The sequence below is a fragment of the Aphis gossypii genome, chromosome 2 (genome assembly GCF_020184175.1).
Source record: "Aphis gossypii isolate Hap1 chromosome 2, ASM2018417v2, whole genome shotgun sequence".
NCBI classification, from domain to species: Eukaryota; Metazoa; Arthropoda; class Insecta; order Hemiptera; family Aphididae; genus Aphis; species Aphis gossypii.
In genome coordinates this window covers 35,180,469-35,197,367 of record NC_065531.1, presented here as the reverse complement: position 1 = coordinate 35,197,367, position 16,899 = coordinate 35,180,469, and positions in this window count along the sequence as shown.

Below are 16,899 nucleotides of genomic sequence, written 5' to 3'. Positions count from 1 at the left end.
GATAGCCTTAAAAAAGTTTAACTATTAATATATTATGTAATTATGTATTTTGGTGTTGTGAGAAGCTAGTAGTGTTAATACTACACCTTATTGTATTTTAATTTTTTTAATCGAAGGAAATACACAATTTATACATAAAGAAAAATGAGTAGGTATATGAGATATAAGTTAGATTTGACATGGATATTTTGCATGCGAAGCCAACCATTATAAATAACATTAATTGATTATCAATTTGTGTTCGTTACCAGTTTAACATACATATTATTGTCAAAATGATTGTTGTACAATATTACAATATTGTTATGTATTCAATTACTGATTAATATAAACAAAAAGTAATCTTTGAAATAGTACCTAAAGAGAATCAACCATAGCTCCTCCTCCCTTTTAATACAAGCACACCCCTCTGTGATATAAAATACGATATGAATATTGAGTACATAGCATACCTACAGTTCTTAGCTTTTATGTGTTTACGACGCCCAACAACGATTGGATTTCATTTTTCAATGACTGGGATAAATTGTGTGTAAATCGGAATCAAACGTTTCATAAGTTACAATCAATTTACTAAAATAAGATTACATACGTCATATATGTATATATTACATAATAAATATTTATACCCGATTTAATATGTTGTTAAATATTGTATAATGGTTCATGGAAAAAGTTGGAACTTTATAAAATAACAAACACATTTAATTTAACGTTTTTTAAATCACAAGTTTTCATGTTTAATTTTATTGCTTTCTAAGAGCTTCTCAGAAATTATTCTTGGAAATTCATAAACCACAAAACATTCTTGTACGTACGTATTACATATATACTATAATGGAAAAGGTATATTCGTAAATTATAAAGAATATTATTCTTAGTTATATTATTGTTTTATTTTTATTTTCTGACAATTTTTAATATTTAAACTCTGTTATAATAAAATAATGTTGCATTTGGCAATTTGAAACTCGCAGAAAAAAATACGGGGGACTAAAATAGTATTTTGTATATATAGGTTATATATATATATGTATATGTAAATATAGGTATGTATAAGTACCTACTGATATTGTTTGATATAATGACGAAAAACAAAAACCGTATAGATAAATATCTATTAACAGATTGGATATATTGATGAATTCTTAAAGGCATTCTTAAACGAATTTTTAAGCACCCATTATTAAATAACTTTCAGTTTTCAGAGTATGAGAAGTATTTATGAAAAATTCTTAAATTTTAGATCCTCAGTACAATGATAAATGTATTTATTTTTAAATAGTGCATGTTCTATTATTATTTTGATTTACGATTGCCACCATTTTTTAGAGAAATAAAAATGCTTTGATTTTCAATATCGAAGGTGGTTTCTAGTAACAAATTGGATTTATTTAGGTAGGTATCTGGTATACATTATTTCGGAGTTGAACATTCATATAATTTTTAATTTTAACATCTTAGGTTTGACAATTTATTACATGATTTCTTATAAGTTTTCTTATACGATTTAATGATGATTTTTATTATTTTATTGTTATTCAAAAAAATTTAACCGTAGAAACTTAAATGATTATTTTTTATACATTATACATGTATTAAAATATTCAGATTAATTTTAAACTATTTTATAATTTAGGCTTTTGAATTTTTTAATTATTTATTATTTTTTTTAATGTAGAAAAAAAGTTCTATACTTGGTAAAAAGAATAGGCAATTTTAATTTTAATTCCTCACAAGTTATTATTTCAGAAATCTAAAATATTGGAAATTCATAGGTAATATGAATATTTATTCTAATAGACATTTCATATTTCAATTTTTAAAAGGCACCCATTAGTTGAGGTGCAAAGCTAAAGGGGAAACGTCCCAAAATTCACAAAATAATAATTCTTGATTCGCTTATATTTAATACATTATATACAGTTTACATAGTGTATTATACAATATACATACTGTAACTTATAAAATATAGATGAATTACACTGCAGTACTCTATTTCTGTACCTACTCAACTACCCATTTTACAGGGCAATTAAATTGAACTATCTTAAAGTACAAGTTTGGCGATGCTATCAATGACTTTAAAAAAACACATAGTCTATAGTTGTATCAGACTAGGGATGTTGTTCTGTTCAAAATAAAATTCTTTTACGCATATGTAACAAAATGGTGGTAGGTACCTGGGTATATATTATAATATATGGTCAAACAGCAGCTGCTGTAGTCGCGTACAGAACTCTGCCTAAACACAAATCGATTTGATCACAGTTGGAAAGATACACCAAAATACATACACCATAATACCCATAATAATAAAATATTATAATATGCCACTGCAATATTATATTTTAAAACGGTTTAGGACTTTGGAAATGATCGTTTTATTGGTACTTATATTTTCGCGCGCACGCACACAAACACAATATGCTGTCCACATTTTTTGTATTATACACACTGCAACGATGTCACGAGGGCCGAAAGCAAATAAACATTAATCATCGGAGTAAACAAATAAAATAATATATATAGCGGCGAACGCGACCATCGTCATTGCTGTTAACGTGAACAAAATGTCAGAATACGTGTTTTGTATAAACTATAATAATATAATATAATGCAGTATACTACGTATTGTGTCATTCTATATTATAATATGTATATGAATAGGTATATTATTATTATTGTGTACGAAGAGTGGCTGAGCGGTTCGCGTCGGTCAAAGGTGTATTATTCAATCGACCGATTTGTATCCCGGTGCGAGAATGCCGCCAGTCGCGGACGCGCAAAATCACCGCGGCACTGGCCAACCGACCCCAAACGAGCAGCGCCTCCCTTATGTGAACTACGACTGCGTCAGTCATCGTAACGTTTCTCGTGACTTATCATCCTTTTCTTCTACTACTTGCTTATTCTTATCCTTCTCATCTTTCTCTTGTCTTCTTCCTCGATAACCCTTAATTCTAACCATCACATTGTGTCCTTCTCGTTGCGTAGAAAACGTAAGGATAAGTATCACTGCAGATATACTCCCACGCAATAATATATATCAGTCATCTAGTGACTGAAAAATTATATAAATATTACGATGGTTTTAAAAAAGTTGTAATTAAAATATGATGGTTTGTGATCGCCTCGTCAAGCAGTTAGTGAACATATTTCCTATGTTATATAAGTCGCGTTTTTAAGCCCGATTTTCTAACATTTAAAAAACGATTATGTAAATAAAACTTTGTGAACAAGTTATTTTTTACTTTTTAGTTATTTATTGATTCTAATTACTAAAAGATTTTAGTATGTTTGTAGGTAGTTTAAAATTTATAAGATTTTTAATTTTAATACTTTTCTAGGTTTGAAAATTTAGTGGAAGATGTATTATCAAACATTTTTTTTAAAGAATTTAATAAAATAAAGTGAGAAAAAGGACACATTAACTATAATAAATGCTTGATGTTTGTTACTTCATAACATTTTTGTATTAATTGTAGTTAAACAATTCAGAATTTTTGTTTTATTACAAATTTAAACTAAATACTGCGTGTCTGCGTAACAAATATTTTTTAATAACAATAATAAAGAATTCACAAATAACTGAGTATTAGAAATTTAGAAATATAATTATATATTTATATTTATCTTGTTTAGTAATCAGTCTAAACGAGTTAAAATATTTTCACACTGATCAAAATAAGCTTTGTCCATTATTTAGTTTACTAATATTGGAACGGATGACATAGAGGGTTAACTAGTAACTACTCATGATGAGTATTCTTCTAGAAAATATTGGAACTAAACATAGACTTCTCAGCGACTTGCAATTTCTGTTGTGAAGTAATCGAACTATGATGTAAAAATTAGAAATATTTTGCCAAAAGATGTTTTTTATAGTTGTATAATCAGTAGGAGATTTAACTGATTACAACAATTTGTTTTCCAATCTTTGATGAGGTAAAGTTAGCTATCCACTTTACTCTATCTACCTTAAACCTACATAAATATTTTGAAATTTTTGGAACTAAGTTTTTTGAATTTGGAACTTTATACTTTTCTCGGAAAATAAGTATTCCAGCTGTGGGAGAAGCAGTCTCTCAATTTAATCCAATTCACTTCAAACCTTCATCAATATTTTTTTTTATTTTGGAATTAAATTTTCCTAAAAAATATACAAATTTTAAATTAAAAAAAATATATATAAATAATCAATATCAATGTGAGTTATGAGTTTTAGTTATGAGTTATATGGGTTTTTAATAGCTAAAATATGATTTTTACTTAGGTACCAACTATTGCTTCAGGAGCTACTCAACGAATTTCTTACTTCTTATGATGAAAATGTTGCTGTTTTTGAAATTTTTAAAATATCAATATATGCAATCATTTAATATGAACTTGCATAATTATTGTTGAAATTCATACAATGATATTTCATTTTTTTTAATAATTTCTCAAAAACAATATTTTATTATACACCAATTTCTCATCGATAATATTTTAACAACAATGTTTCAAAAAATATATTTCTCAACAACAGTTTTTCATTTCTTATGTGCATCAAAAATAAAAAAAGAAGTATTTTTTCAGTTTATAGAAGTTAATTATATAAGTGGTTAAGCATGCATTAGTCAATACTACTCTTCAAATTTCAAGATATTAAGTACATGGGACTGAACTACATGACTACTTAATAATTGGACAACGTCATATTAGCACAAGTGCAGTCTATTTCTATTATCTAATTTTGGAATTAATATTTGTCTACAAAGAACAACTTTCTGAAACACAAATCGAAGCAATAATATATTATTGCAAACAATTCAGAAGAATATTACAGTCTACAGACTTTCGACGCTTGTTTAATTTCTTGATAACTTTATAGAACAATACTAAATGAATGATTTTTGAACATAGGACCAAACTAAAAAGTTTTAATTGTCTATTACAAAAAGTAGAAAATAAATATCTAAAGAAACCTTTTAAGACTCAAAAATTATTTACAATTTTTACAATAATACTAAATAACAATAATAATTGTATTAAAAGCTTAAAAATATATTATAGATGAACTTAATTTATGATGATATTAGTTATGTATTTACCAAAAACAAATGAAACAGAAAAATATCACTCCTGAATACTTACTGTTTTAACATAATAACAGAGATTAAAATATATTATGTAGTCTTGTACTACCCATTAAAACTTTATATTTCCTTGGGAGCTTCCCCCCCTATCCCCCAAAGTGTATTTAACCCATACATTCATATGCGCTTATTAGTACGTTATTATTTTTATTTACAAACTTTAAAAACATTACCTATAGATAATGTTTGATTTATTTATAAATTATAATTTACTAGGTATATATATTATGAATAATATAATACATTATTAATTATATAGAATATAGATATATAGTTAAAAATAAATATAATAATATATACATGCAAAAAGAAAATTTTTGATATTCTTACATAAAGTATTAATATAATATAATTAAGTATGGATGAATCAATCAAAAATAAAATAAATAAAATACTCTAAAGTAAATAGTTGAGCCATTACACACTTTTTAATTTCGTATCACACAAAATGTTCCATACTACACAGTTTTAGTCCCTTACATAATAGTCACACATAAATACATAATAATATACCTACTTATATTATTATTTTAATATAATATATTACAATTACAGACTTAGACCTCTATTGTTTAGATAACCACGAGGATGATTGGCTGTTTTGTGAGTTTAGTGATTCAGCGTTATATTTTTATATTTTTATTATGTGTGACGAAGACCCACCGTAACAGTAACCCAAACACTAACCCTGACCCTAGTTGACTATTCAGTTCAAGTTAAATACTTCTGAATACCCATATATATATATATATATATATATGTATATATAATATAGTATCTATAAATATTTTATTGTATATTATTGTCTCCACAGACTCTTGAACGTTTTCTGGAATAGGTGTGGGTAGACTTTATAAGATTCTTACGATACAAAACGGTATACAACATACAGTACATTATTGTACAATAATAAATTAATAACTTGGGCCAGATCTAATAAATTTTTTACTTGGAACAAAGTATAAAATTAGCACTTTCTCATAATTGAGCCTCCCTCTATTATGCCACTGTTGTTTGGTAATTTTTCACCCTCCAACCAAGACTTCTGGGTTCTGAGGCATATGCCCTAGTTCGCCTCCCTAGATTTAGCCCTATTAATTACTCCTATCTAAGATTGAGATGAAACGAAATATTTTATTGGGCTTTGGGAAATTTGATAATATAATACGTATATCTTCTGGTATGATTAAAAATAATTAAATACATAATGATGATAGTAATAATAATAATGTAATTACCCATATGTTTATATATTTGTGTTGATATTTGGAGAACCAACAGCATCTGAACATTTGAAGTGAACAAACAATAAATGTACCTATATAGTACCTATATATATTTAAATGATGTGATTATAATCATTAATTTCAGCATTAAAACTGAAATCTAAATACATTAACTAAGTAAACATCAATCGACGAGTCAAAATTATAAATGAAAACTATTTATTCATATTTCTAAGTAGTTTGGAGTTGAGGACTAATCTATATACACTGTTTCAATATAAATAAAATAAATCTGCTCTGTGTTTGATTATTGGTTATTATTATTTTTATTTTTTTTTTGATAATTTTCGGTCAAAAGTTTTATTTTTAAATTCGGTTCTCAGTTGAATTGTTATTAAATACCAAGGAACAGTAATATAGTAGTATTGTAGTAAGGTGAAAAATTCTTTATGAAATTTCATACCATTTTAAGAAAACCATCTTACTTACCCTCATTGTGTTTGTAAAATAACCAAATGTTTTACTTACTTCGTATACTCCCCATAGTTTATATTCAACCCAAAATAAAAGAAAAATTTAATAATTAATAAAATATCATATAGATAAATAATTATCATATCCAAATGTATATTGTACTTAAGTAAGATACAATGATACAATTTTGAAATAATACACCAATAAATATATTATTTTATCATATTACTATACTATGTGTACTTATAATTGAGAAATTATAATGTAAAAAAATGTAAATACGACAAAGTTTTAGGTTTTTAGATTGACTTTATCAACGTTTTATTTGCTAAAGCAGAATTATATATTCCTATACCTAATACTATATTACATATTATAGCGTATAATTTGTTAAATTTGTTTAACGATAAAAATACATATTGTAACATTTTTTTGTTTTAAATATAGAATTTTTGGATATATAAAATAATATTTAGTAATATTAACATATAACCTAATATTAATTAGTTTTGTGTTCAATGTGTTGGTTAACTTTCCATAAAGTACAAAAATATCGTATATAATAGTAGGTACCTATATGAAATTAAAAACCTATAATGATATACAATTACTTATATATATTATACTGTTAGCGAATGATTTGAATTATTTTGTTGTATAATAGGTAATGTTTACTGATTGGTAATAGCTGAAATGCTGAATGATAATTCTATTGTAGTTGTTCGTTTATGCGTATCCCACTATATTGATAAAATATGTAGTTCTTGTTCTTATATTATTTTGAATGATGAAGTAGAATTTAGATATAGATTATGTTCAGAAAACGCATTTAGTGACTCAGACATTGTTTTGACACAAAATTAATTTTATATTTGTATAATATAGAAACATCATATTGTAAGACACTAAAAGTTTTAAGTTTTTTTAAAAAAATAAAATTTAGTAGGTACATAAATAATTTTAAAAAACATTTATTTTTCTAAAAATGTATAAGGTATATTTTAAATCTGTTAATAAACAACTCGTATGGTTGCAGACATTGTAGTATTAAAATATTAAATCGAATTAATTTTGTTTACATTGAAGTAGAGTCAAGAACATCAAAGAAGTTGTCTTGTGTCTAAAGTCTAGACGACGACAAAATCATTCTCATATATGTGTACGCTCGTAGGATTACCACTTATATGAGTCATCCTTTTAACGTTGAGTGCCCACGCACAATCACGCGTACCACACAAACATCACCACATACATACACAGTATGCACACGGGGTAATAAAATAGTCATTGTTGTCGAATTGTTGAGTTTTTATTTCGCTTTCCGATCTCGAGCTGTTTGTCTTCGAAATCCGCTGAGTGCTGCAGGTTAAAAAGTTTTCGTTTGTAACGGGTAAACACACAGCGGCGTGTGTACGCCCCCGGGAGTGATAGACAGATAGGGGGGTGAGAGAGAGTAAAAGATGTATATATATATTTAGATATAGATATAGAGCGAGAGATAGAGTGAGAGAGAAAGACTAGTGAAGTAGGTAAATACACCGGACTGAACACTGCAGCGTTCGAAGTGAAAACTGAGCAGAAGACGTGAAATTCGAATAGCTCTAAAGATTGGGTGTTTTGGTATATATGATGAAATAAGAAAAAGAAGTATAAGAATAGAGCAAAAGAGACGAAAGAAGCTTGCGATAAAAGACGAATGTACAAGACGAGGATAGAGAGAGTGGAAAAAAGGAAAAAAGGAATACTAGCAGGAGTCTATACTATATATATATATATGTACACTGTACGGTGTGCGTATGTGTGGTTTTTGTTGACACGGGAACCCGGTAGTCAAGTGGCCGATGCCTTTTATTTGTTTTTCGAGAATCACTGACATTATCAGCTGCCATAAGCCAGGCGTGTAAAACAATTAGTGCGCGCGTATACAGTTCGGGGGTGGTGTGGGGTGGCAGTGGCGGTAGCAGAGTTGAAACAGACGGGGATCGCCGCAGCTTGTATTTCCATTAAAAGGGACGCGCAACTCAAGACCCTCCTCTACGACGCCACCCCTGTTGCCACGGCGCTGCTATTATATTATTGTATTTATTCGCCGACCTAACGCTCAAAGTCCACGATATTATCTGGCTGAGCAGCAGCAATCGTCGTCGCCACCGCCTCTAACCGTCAATACTATGTACATACACACCATAATATACTCGCGTGTAATCGGACACCGATTGCCGGAGTCTCGATTTATACAATTGTCGTATACACACACACACACACACACACACACCCTATGATATCTTTTATTGCCGTCGTAATGGGTTACAAATGTATAATAAAATATATATAGGCCACCCCTACCGCAACAAATGGTTATATATAGTGAATAATAGAGGCGCAGTGTCGAACTGAGAGGAATATAGGAAAGTAAAAAAAGAAAATACAATAAAACCAACAATAGTACTAAATGCTTTTCGGGGTGATTTTTGTGATGGTTGTGGTAACATTTGACGAAGGGGAGGTATATATGCGATAAGCAGAAAGTGACGAACCGTGTTCCTCGGGTGATTTAATAATACTAGATGCTTATAAATGTGTACATATCATTATACTTATATAATATTATATACTCGTGTATATATATACATACACCAAACACGCCACTGTTAAGTATCAATTATATGCGAGCACGTCGTAGTTATTTTAATGGCTAATGGGCAACATGTTACGACAACGATGCTACACTCCATATTATTATACGGTAAATACTCGATTATTATTTATTATTATTGTATCACCGCACCCCGGGAGAAACCTAAACATACGTATCGTGACAATTACACAGGGTTAAGTACACTAAATACGATTGTAATAATATTTGTTTGATTTGCACATTGTGCCTTGCCAACCGAGAAAAAAGTACAATGTTATCGTTATGATAATGATAATTTACAGATCGGTTTGAAAATGTATAATGTACTTATATTAATATGCCCAAATGCATCCAGCACGATTAAATAATTTTGGTGCAAAGCTTTACATGGATATATATGCAATATGGTTAAATTTTGTACAAAAATCCATTCAGATAAATGTTGACATATAAGTATGTATACATTTCTGTCCTCTCGAGCAATACATAATTTATTTTTATATATGATATAAATGTGCCTAACTATTTGTCTCTAATGCTGAATGCTTTTCCAATTATATTATAATGGTTGATATCTTCGAAAATATTATTATATCCATCCGACTATTTTTGTATTATCTTCTAAGTTATATTAAAGGCTACATGGTAAATATGTATACAATTTAAAAACATATTATGTAATATACAATTGTAATAGAAAATAATAGTGTTTCACCGATCATCAACACGAGAATTTAAATATATATATATATATTTTTTTTAACTGTCGAGTTTTATAATTATCATGCGGTTGTTTTTGGTTGCGAATAAAATAATATGTATTTGACTTCTGGGAGATTGTGCATTGAAATTATAATGCTACCGTTAGAGTGTTTTTGACAGTGGTTTAAAAGTTAATTATAGTTTGATACCATTTTATTGTGATGTTAATGAGGTTATTGTTGTCATAGGGTGTCAGCGCCAGGATCCAACACCCTAACAATTCAGTCTCATTCTCCTTGTTTTATCACCTTTTGTGATATTATCGCCTACACAAGATCGAATCTACCCCAAAACCTACACATTATGATTAATATAATTCACTCAGCAGTGCTATTCTACTATGCAATTTATGCTGTTTTAAGTGGTATAATATTTATATATCATTAGCCAGTATTCTTATGTTGGGTCACATAAATATTGATTGATTATAATGGTTCACTACAATTTAATGAACCAATCATGGACCACTAAATCACGTTTAAGCAACCATTAGCTCACTATTGATTTATTAAATGTTAAATGATAGTTTATGCAACCCGGTAAATATTATACAGATATTTTAAACCTTAAGTCTAACAAATCTTGTTTATTAGTTAAACACGGTAATAAATATACCTATTAAGATTGATGATAAAACCTCAACAAAAAAAAAAAAAACAAAAATGTTAACCTTACACACTTTTAATAGGATACCTACTACATAATACACACATCTAATTATGTTTATTTCTTAATTGTCAATAATTATACAGTTTAAAAAAAACACATTGAAAATATAAAACAAAGTTCTTCATAAGTTTTTATTAATAGAAATAAAAAAAGCTGAGCGTAAATCCACCAAAAACTTTTAAGAGTTTGAAGTTAGACAAATTATATTTGTATATTTAATATTATTAATTATTTTATATCAAAAATTCGTCAAAACTGCAAATTATTTTGTAGTTAAAAATTAATAAAATGTTTAATATTCATACCTATGACAGTAAAATTTGAAAATTTATTATTAAATTCCTAATAAGTTTTTTTTTAGAGTTCAAAAAAAAAAAAAATAAAAATATGAATAATTGTAATTTTTTTAGATTTGTTTAAAGTTAAATTAGAAAATAATCAGTCTAATGTATGTATGTGTGATCTATCATTAGTTTATATATTATTATACAATAGTGAAATAATTTTAATATTTTTTACATTATCTGAAAATTAAATGTATTTCTTTACACATTTATAGTCACCGAATCGTGGATATAAAGTTTATATTTGGTTATGAATCGAACAGTAAAAACCAAAATAATAAAAAAATATTTCATTATATTTTATTGAATCTAATCGGAAAATTTTAAAGAACCACGTTAAGGATTTCAATGCTCATTGTTACTTAAATGTAAAATATATAATATTGAAATAATAATTCATTCGGATATTAACGACAAAAACAAATTTCTAATTAATAAAGTGTTGGTAAATGCATCTATTGCAGTTAGAATTGGCTATTGCTAAGTTAATTAATTTTAGTTTCTATTGATGTTCCATGTATGACTACAGACTAGCACGTGGTTTATAAAAAAATATAATAAAATAAAAATTGAATTATAATTGTGTAATAAAATTGCTAATGTTGACAACAAAAAGGTTGGAAATAAATAAGGCTTATAGCTTTGAAAAAAAATTAGCTTGAGAACAAAACAAAATTGCCACCAATGGCATTTCAATGTGTCCTCAAGTGATAGATCGACTATGAGGGAAATGAAATTATACTCGTAAATCAAAACATAATTAATTTTTGGGAATGATCATTTTTATTTTTTATCATATAAGGAATAATTATATAGATGTATACTAGCTGTCAACCTCGTACTCCACACGGTGGATAGTTGTTTACAAATTACGGGACTGTTTCTTTGTCTTATAGTTATTTCGATCATAAAATGCTATACAGTGTACATAACATATAACTACGCAAAATAATAATAATTCAGTGTGTTTATAAATTCTCATAAATATACTTATAGATAATAAAAAGGATTTTTTTCTCACATTAATATCATTATTCTTACTCAAGGGAAATATATTATATAATAATATAATGACCATTATAATGATTATTAAACAACATTGGGCATGGCATTCTGTGGGTTTTTGCATGATAAAACCAATCAGCTTGCTACTGACTTACAATACTACTTTTCTATTGGTTATTATTAGGGCATGGACTTTTATGCACTAAAATGTATCGAAATATGCCATATAATAAGTTGTAAAAACTATAAAACTATGCGAAACATAAGGAGGACATTTTTTTTTATTTATAAAAAATTCACAAATTAAACAACTTATAATAATTAATTACTTAAATAATCTAAATATATAAAAAAATTTGGTTTTAATATGCGATATATTTCGAATTTTGTAAAAATCTACAAAAATATACAACTGAAATTTCACCATTAGATTCAAACTGTTATGATTCGTGAAGATAACAGATAAGCCGCCTAATAAGAAATAAAAATTTGACATTGTTTAGTTTTTATGCATGTATATTCATTTGTCATCGCATTAGATATACAATATGCTTCGAATACAGACATTTACAAATAAAAATTCATTATTAGATTTAAATTGTTATGATTCGTGAAGAACACTGGTATAAATCCAAAAAAGGAAAAAGGAAAAAAATAGCAATTGAATAAGCGATCAAATATCGAAAAAATTTGTAGGCATAAATCATGAAAAAATATTGGACCTATTTATTTCTAAAATTATGCCATAAGTTCTAGGTTATTATATGTTTATTCAAAAAATTATAATAATGATTGAAATTATAGGTCTTATGTTAGCTATTAGTAATGGTTTTTAATATATGTTATATAATTATGTCAACATAATAACGTTATATATTTATATATATATATATATATATATATATATATATATATATATATTTATAATACTAAACAAGTTATTGGTAAAAACTTAGTGCCAGAAGCATTTAATTTACATTAATGTCAAAATGTAAATTTGTAGCACGACTAATTCGTAATGCTACAAATTTATTACGCGATGTAACAAATAATAATATTTGTGAATAACTTAATAGCGTGATTAATACATTTATTGCGGCAAAACGAAAATTTTTCATAATGGATTCATTTAACACTCATGTAAAAGCTTCAGTTATATCGTTTAAATCTGGTGGAGTATTTCTTAACCATATAAAATTCATACAAAAAAAATACTAACATTAGTTCTGGTAGACACACACACATTTAATAATAATTTTAGGTAGACATTTACTATTATATAGTCAAGTATTTGTTACTACACCCGTTAACTATTTAGTTAATCTCATTAATTAAATTGAATTTAACTATTTAACATGCTTTAAAATGTGCAAAGCACTTGACCATTTTTTCGATTTCTAAAAAAATAATTTAACTTATAACATTGTTCAGATACCTAAATTAAAAAATACATAGTTAATAATAATGCATACTATGTAAACAAAAACAATACATACTATACATGAATATATATATATTATATTTCTAAGACATGGAAGTTGAGTAATTTTCAAAAAAAACTTTATGCATTTATTATGTAGCTGTTTTACATATAGTTGATTCATGAGTAGTGCTAGGATTTATATGCAATATAAAATTTAAAATATTTAATTAATATTATATATCTACTCAAAAAAAATAATATGAAATATACACTCAAAAAAAAAAAAAAAAACATTCACACGTTTTAAAAGTAATAAAATATTATTATTAATTATGTAATTATGTGTTGTAATACATACATGAAACAATTATATGTGTTTTAAATTTTTCAAACTGTTCTGTTAGACATTAATATTATATTTTTATATTTGATTCAAATCAACGTCACATGACGTAACTTCGGTGTATCTAATTTTTGTAACTTTCATTGAATTTGGATTCGTATCCACAGTAGTGTCATACTTAAAATATTACATATTATCATATAGGTACATAGATTTCAGTCCTCCATTTTTTCTAACCCCTTTTTTAATTTTTTGTTGATCTTTTCAGCAGCTGTTCCTTTGTTTTGACCAAGTTTGGATTTGGTGTTTTCAACAATCTCAAAACTTTCATAAAGTGAAAGTCACATGACAAAAACGTCAAGTCACGAAATATTCTACAAAACATACATTTTCGCGTTTTTATAATCGAAACATACAATCATATTAATAATATTAATTTTTTTATGTAAAATAAAAACACCACAATTTACCTCATCATGAGGTGATTTGTAAACATTACTGACAAAAGCAATAATCAGAAATCGCAAAAAAACGTACCGTTATATATAAATCCTAGCCCTAATCATGAACTAGTGGAAATTTCTATTTACTTGAAAATACCTTATCAAATTATATATTGTTTTTTATGACCAATGTAGCAGTACATGTATAAGCAACCATGTATGGATGCTCACTAGCTTGCGGTATAAATAATTTAAGTTTTAAATTATTTCAAACTATTTTTTTTATTAAAGATATTACTAAGTGTTTTTTTATTTTTGGTTTGATAAATATCTTCCTCTAATGAAATATTTAAATGTTTAGGTCTACTTCTCAGTATCTGTATCAAATGTATTATTAGAAATCAGTGAGAAAATATTATTAATACTGATTATTAATAATGGCTGTAGTGACGGTAACGTAATAATATACTATATATATATAATATACTATAATAGATAATGTATTTAAGTGTATTGCAACCAAATACAACTAGTGCTACAGTGTCATACGCCACCATAAATTTTACTGTAAAACTTATTTCCAACTTTAAAAATATTTATGATACTCCTGAACTTCTTACAAAGTATTACCGTCGAGCCAAAAAGAAAGAACGAGAGAGAGAGAGAGAGAGGTAATGAACGTGAGTGAGAAAACAGACAGACAAAGGCGACAATACGTAACACGGCACAGTGAGATCAGCAACTTTTCACGTACCTCCCGGCATCCATGATGTAGGCTCAAAGACTTTTACACTATATACCTATAAATTACGATCTAGAGGATTTGGCTCCATTTTCATTTAAACAAAATCCGAGATAACGTACTTGGAAATCCTTGTATTGCCCTCAGGGTGACTCGGCCCGTATTTACGTTGAACAGACCAAAATCCTTTTGTTACCTTGTCACTATATATATATGCGCATAGAAACATTACGCCGTTTTCATTAGGATAATTGATTTGCAAACAACCTGCGGCAGTGGCCGTAAAACGGATTAATCAGCTATACATAAGTATAAAACACGGGTGTTACCCGATATAGAAAGTGGTATAATAATATGAAAAGACTGCTTTTACATTTTAACCTCTAGCCTCGTAGTACGGAAGAATCAAACAACAGAATGTATCGTTTTTTTGGCGTCCAAATGTCTATTTTGTAGACATAAACATTACTCACCCCTGAAAAAGATGCGCATGCTATATAAAAAAAAAATCAAAATCAAAATCTGTCATCGTCAAAGGAGAGTGACTAAACATTATACTACGTATTATTATATTTTCATTGAAGTCCTATATACCTATAGGTATAAATATTATACATCAATTACTCGCGTTGTCGGCTCAAATCATAACGCACAAAGGAGATTGATCAGACGAAAGTTTTATGAACAGCGTCGCGCCAAACATGACACCCTCGCGAACGGCATTTTCTGCAGCGCTCCGCCGCCGCCGCCGCTCGGTCCCCACCTTAATTAACGCACAAAAGCCCCGCGGCCAGGGATCGGGCGGGTGTCGGGCGGGAGCCGATGGCTTTTCACCTTTGTCCTAGATTACAACCGGCCTGACAAAATGCAATTTTAATAATGCGACAAACGAGCCGTTAACTCATTTGTCAACATTATTTGTACCTGTATTATTATTATTATTATTTTTTTTTTACTTTTAATTATTTTTATAATATCTCGTAGTTTTCTTCTTTATTTATTATTACACTGTAATTATTATTATTATTATTATTATGTGACCAATAATGTCTTTGAGGAGATAACTATATAAATATTGTTTTCACTATTGTCATTGTTATTACTTACGGGTTTTTTTTTAAAAAAAAAAAAAATTATACTCGGGTACAAAAAATTATTATTATAATAAATAATTTTTATATATAAAACATTTTAGTTAAAGAAAGTCATAAAAATTCTGACATAACGTATTTTTATTTAGACACTTATTCAACAAACTAAAAATTAAATTGGTTGTCATTTCGTTGATTTGTGTAAGTAAATATCTGACATTTGTACATATTTTGTAATTTATACTTATTTTTTTGTCCTTAACGGACATTTGAAATACATTTTCTTATGAGAATTTAAATTTAAACAAGTAATGATGAATTATTTGTTTTATATTTTTAATTAATTCATAATATTTTTACTTGATTCATTTTAATTTTTATATTATTATATAACAAATATGAATTATTTACGAGTACCTATATATTTTATTAATATTATACTATACATGATAAATTGTACTGTTTTCTTGGCCAATAAATTATTATTTGTCTTATAATATATAATGTAATACCTAATTATATAACAATGAAAAATGTCCATTTTAATAACAACAATAAGTGTATAAAACTGCATAATATAATAAATAAATAAAACATA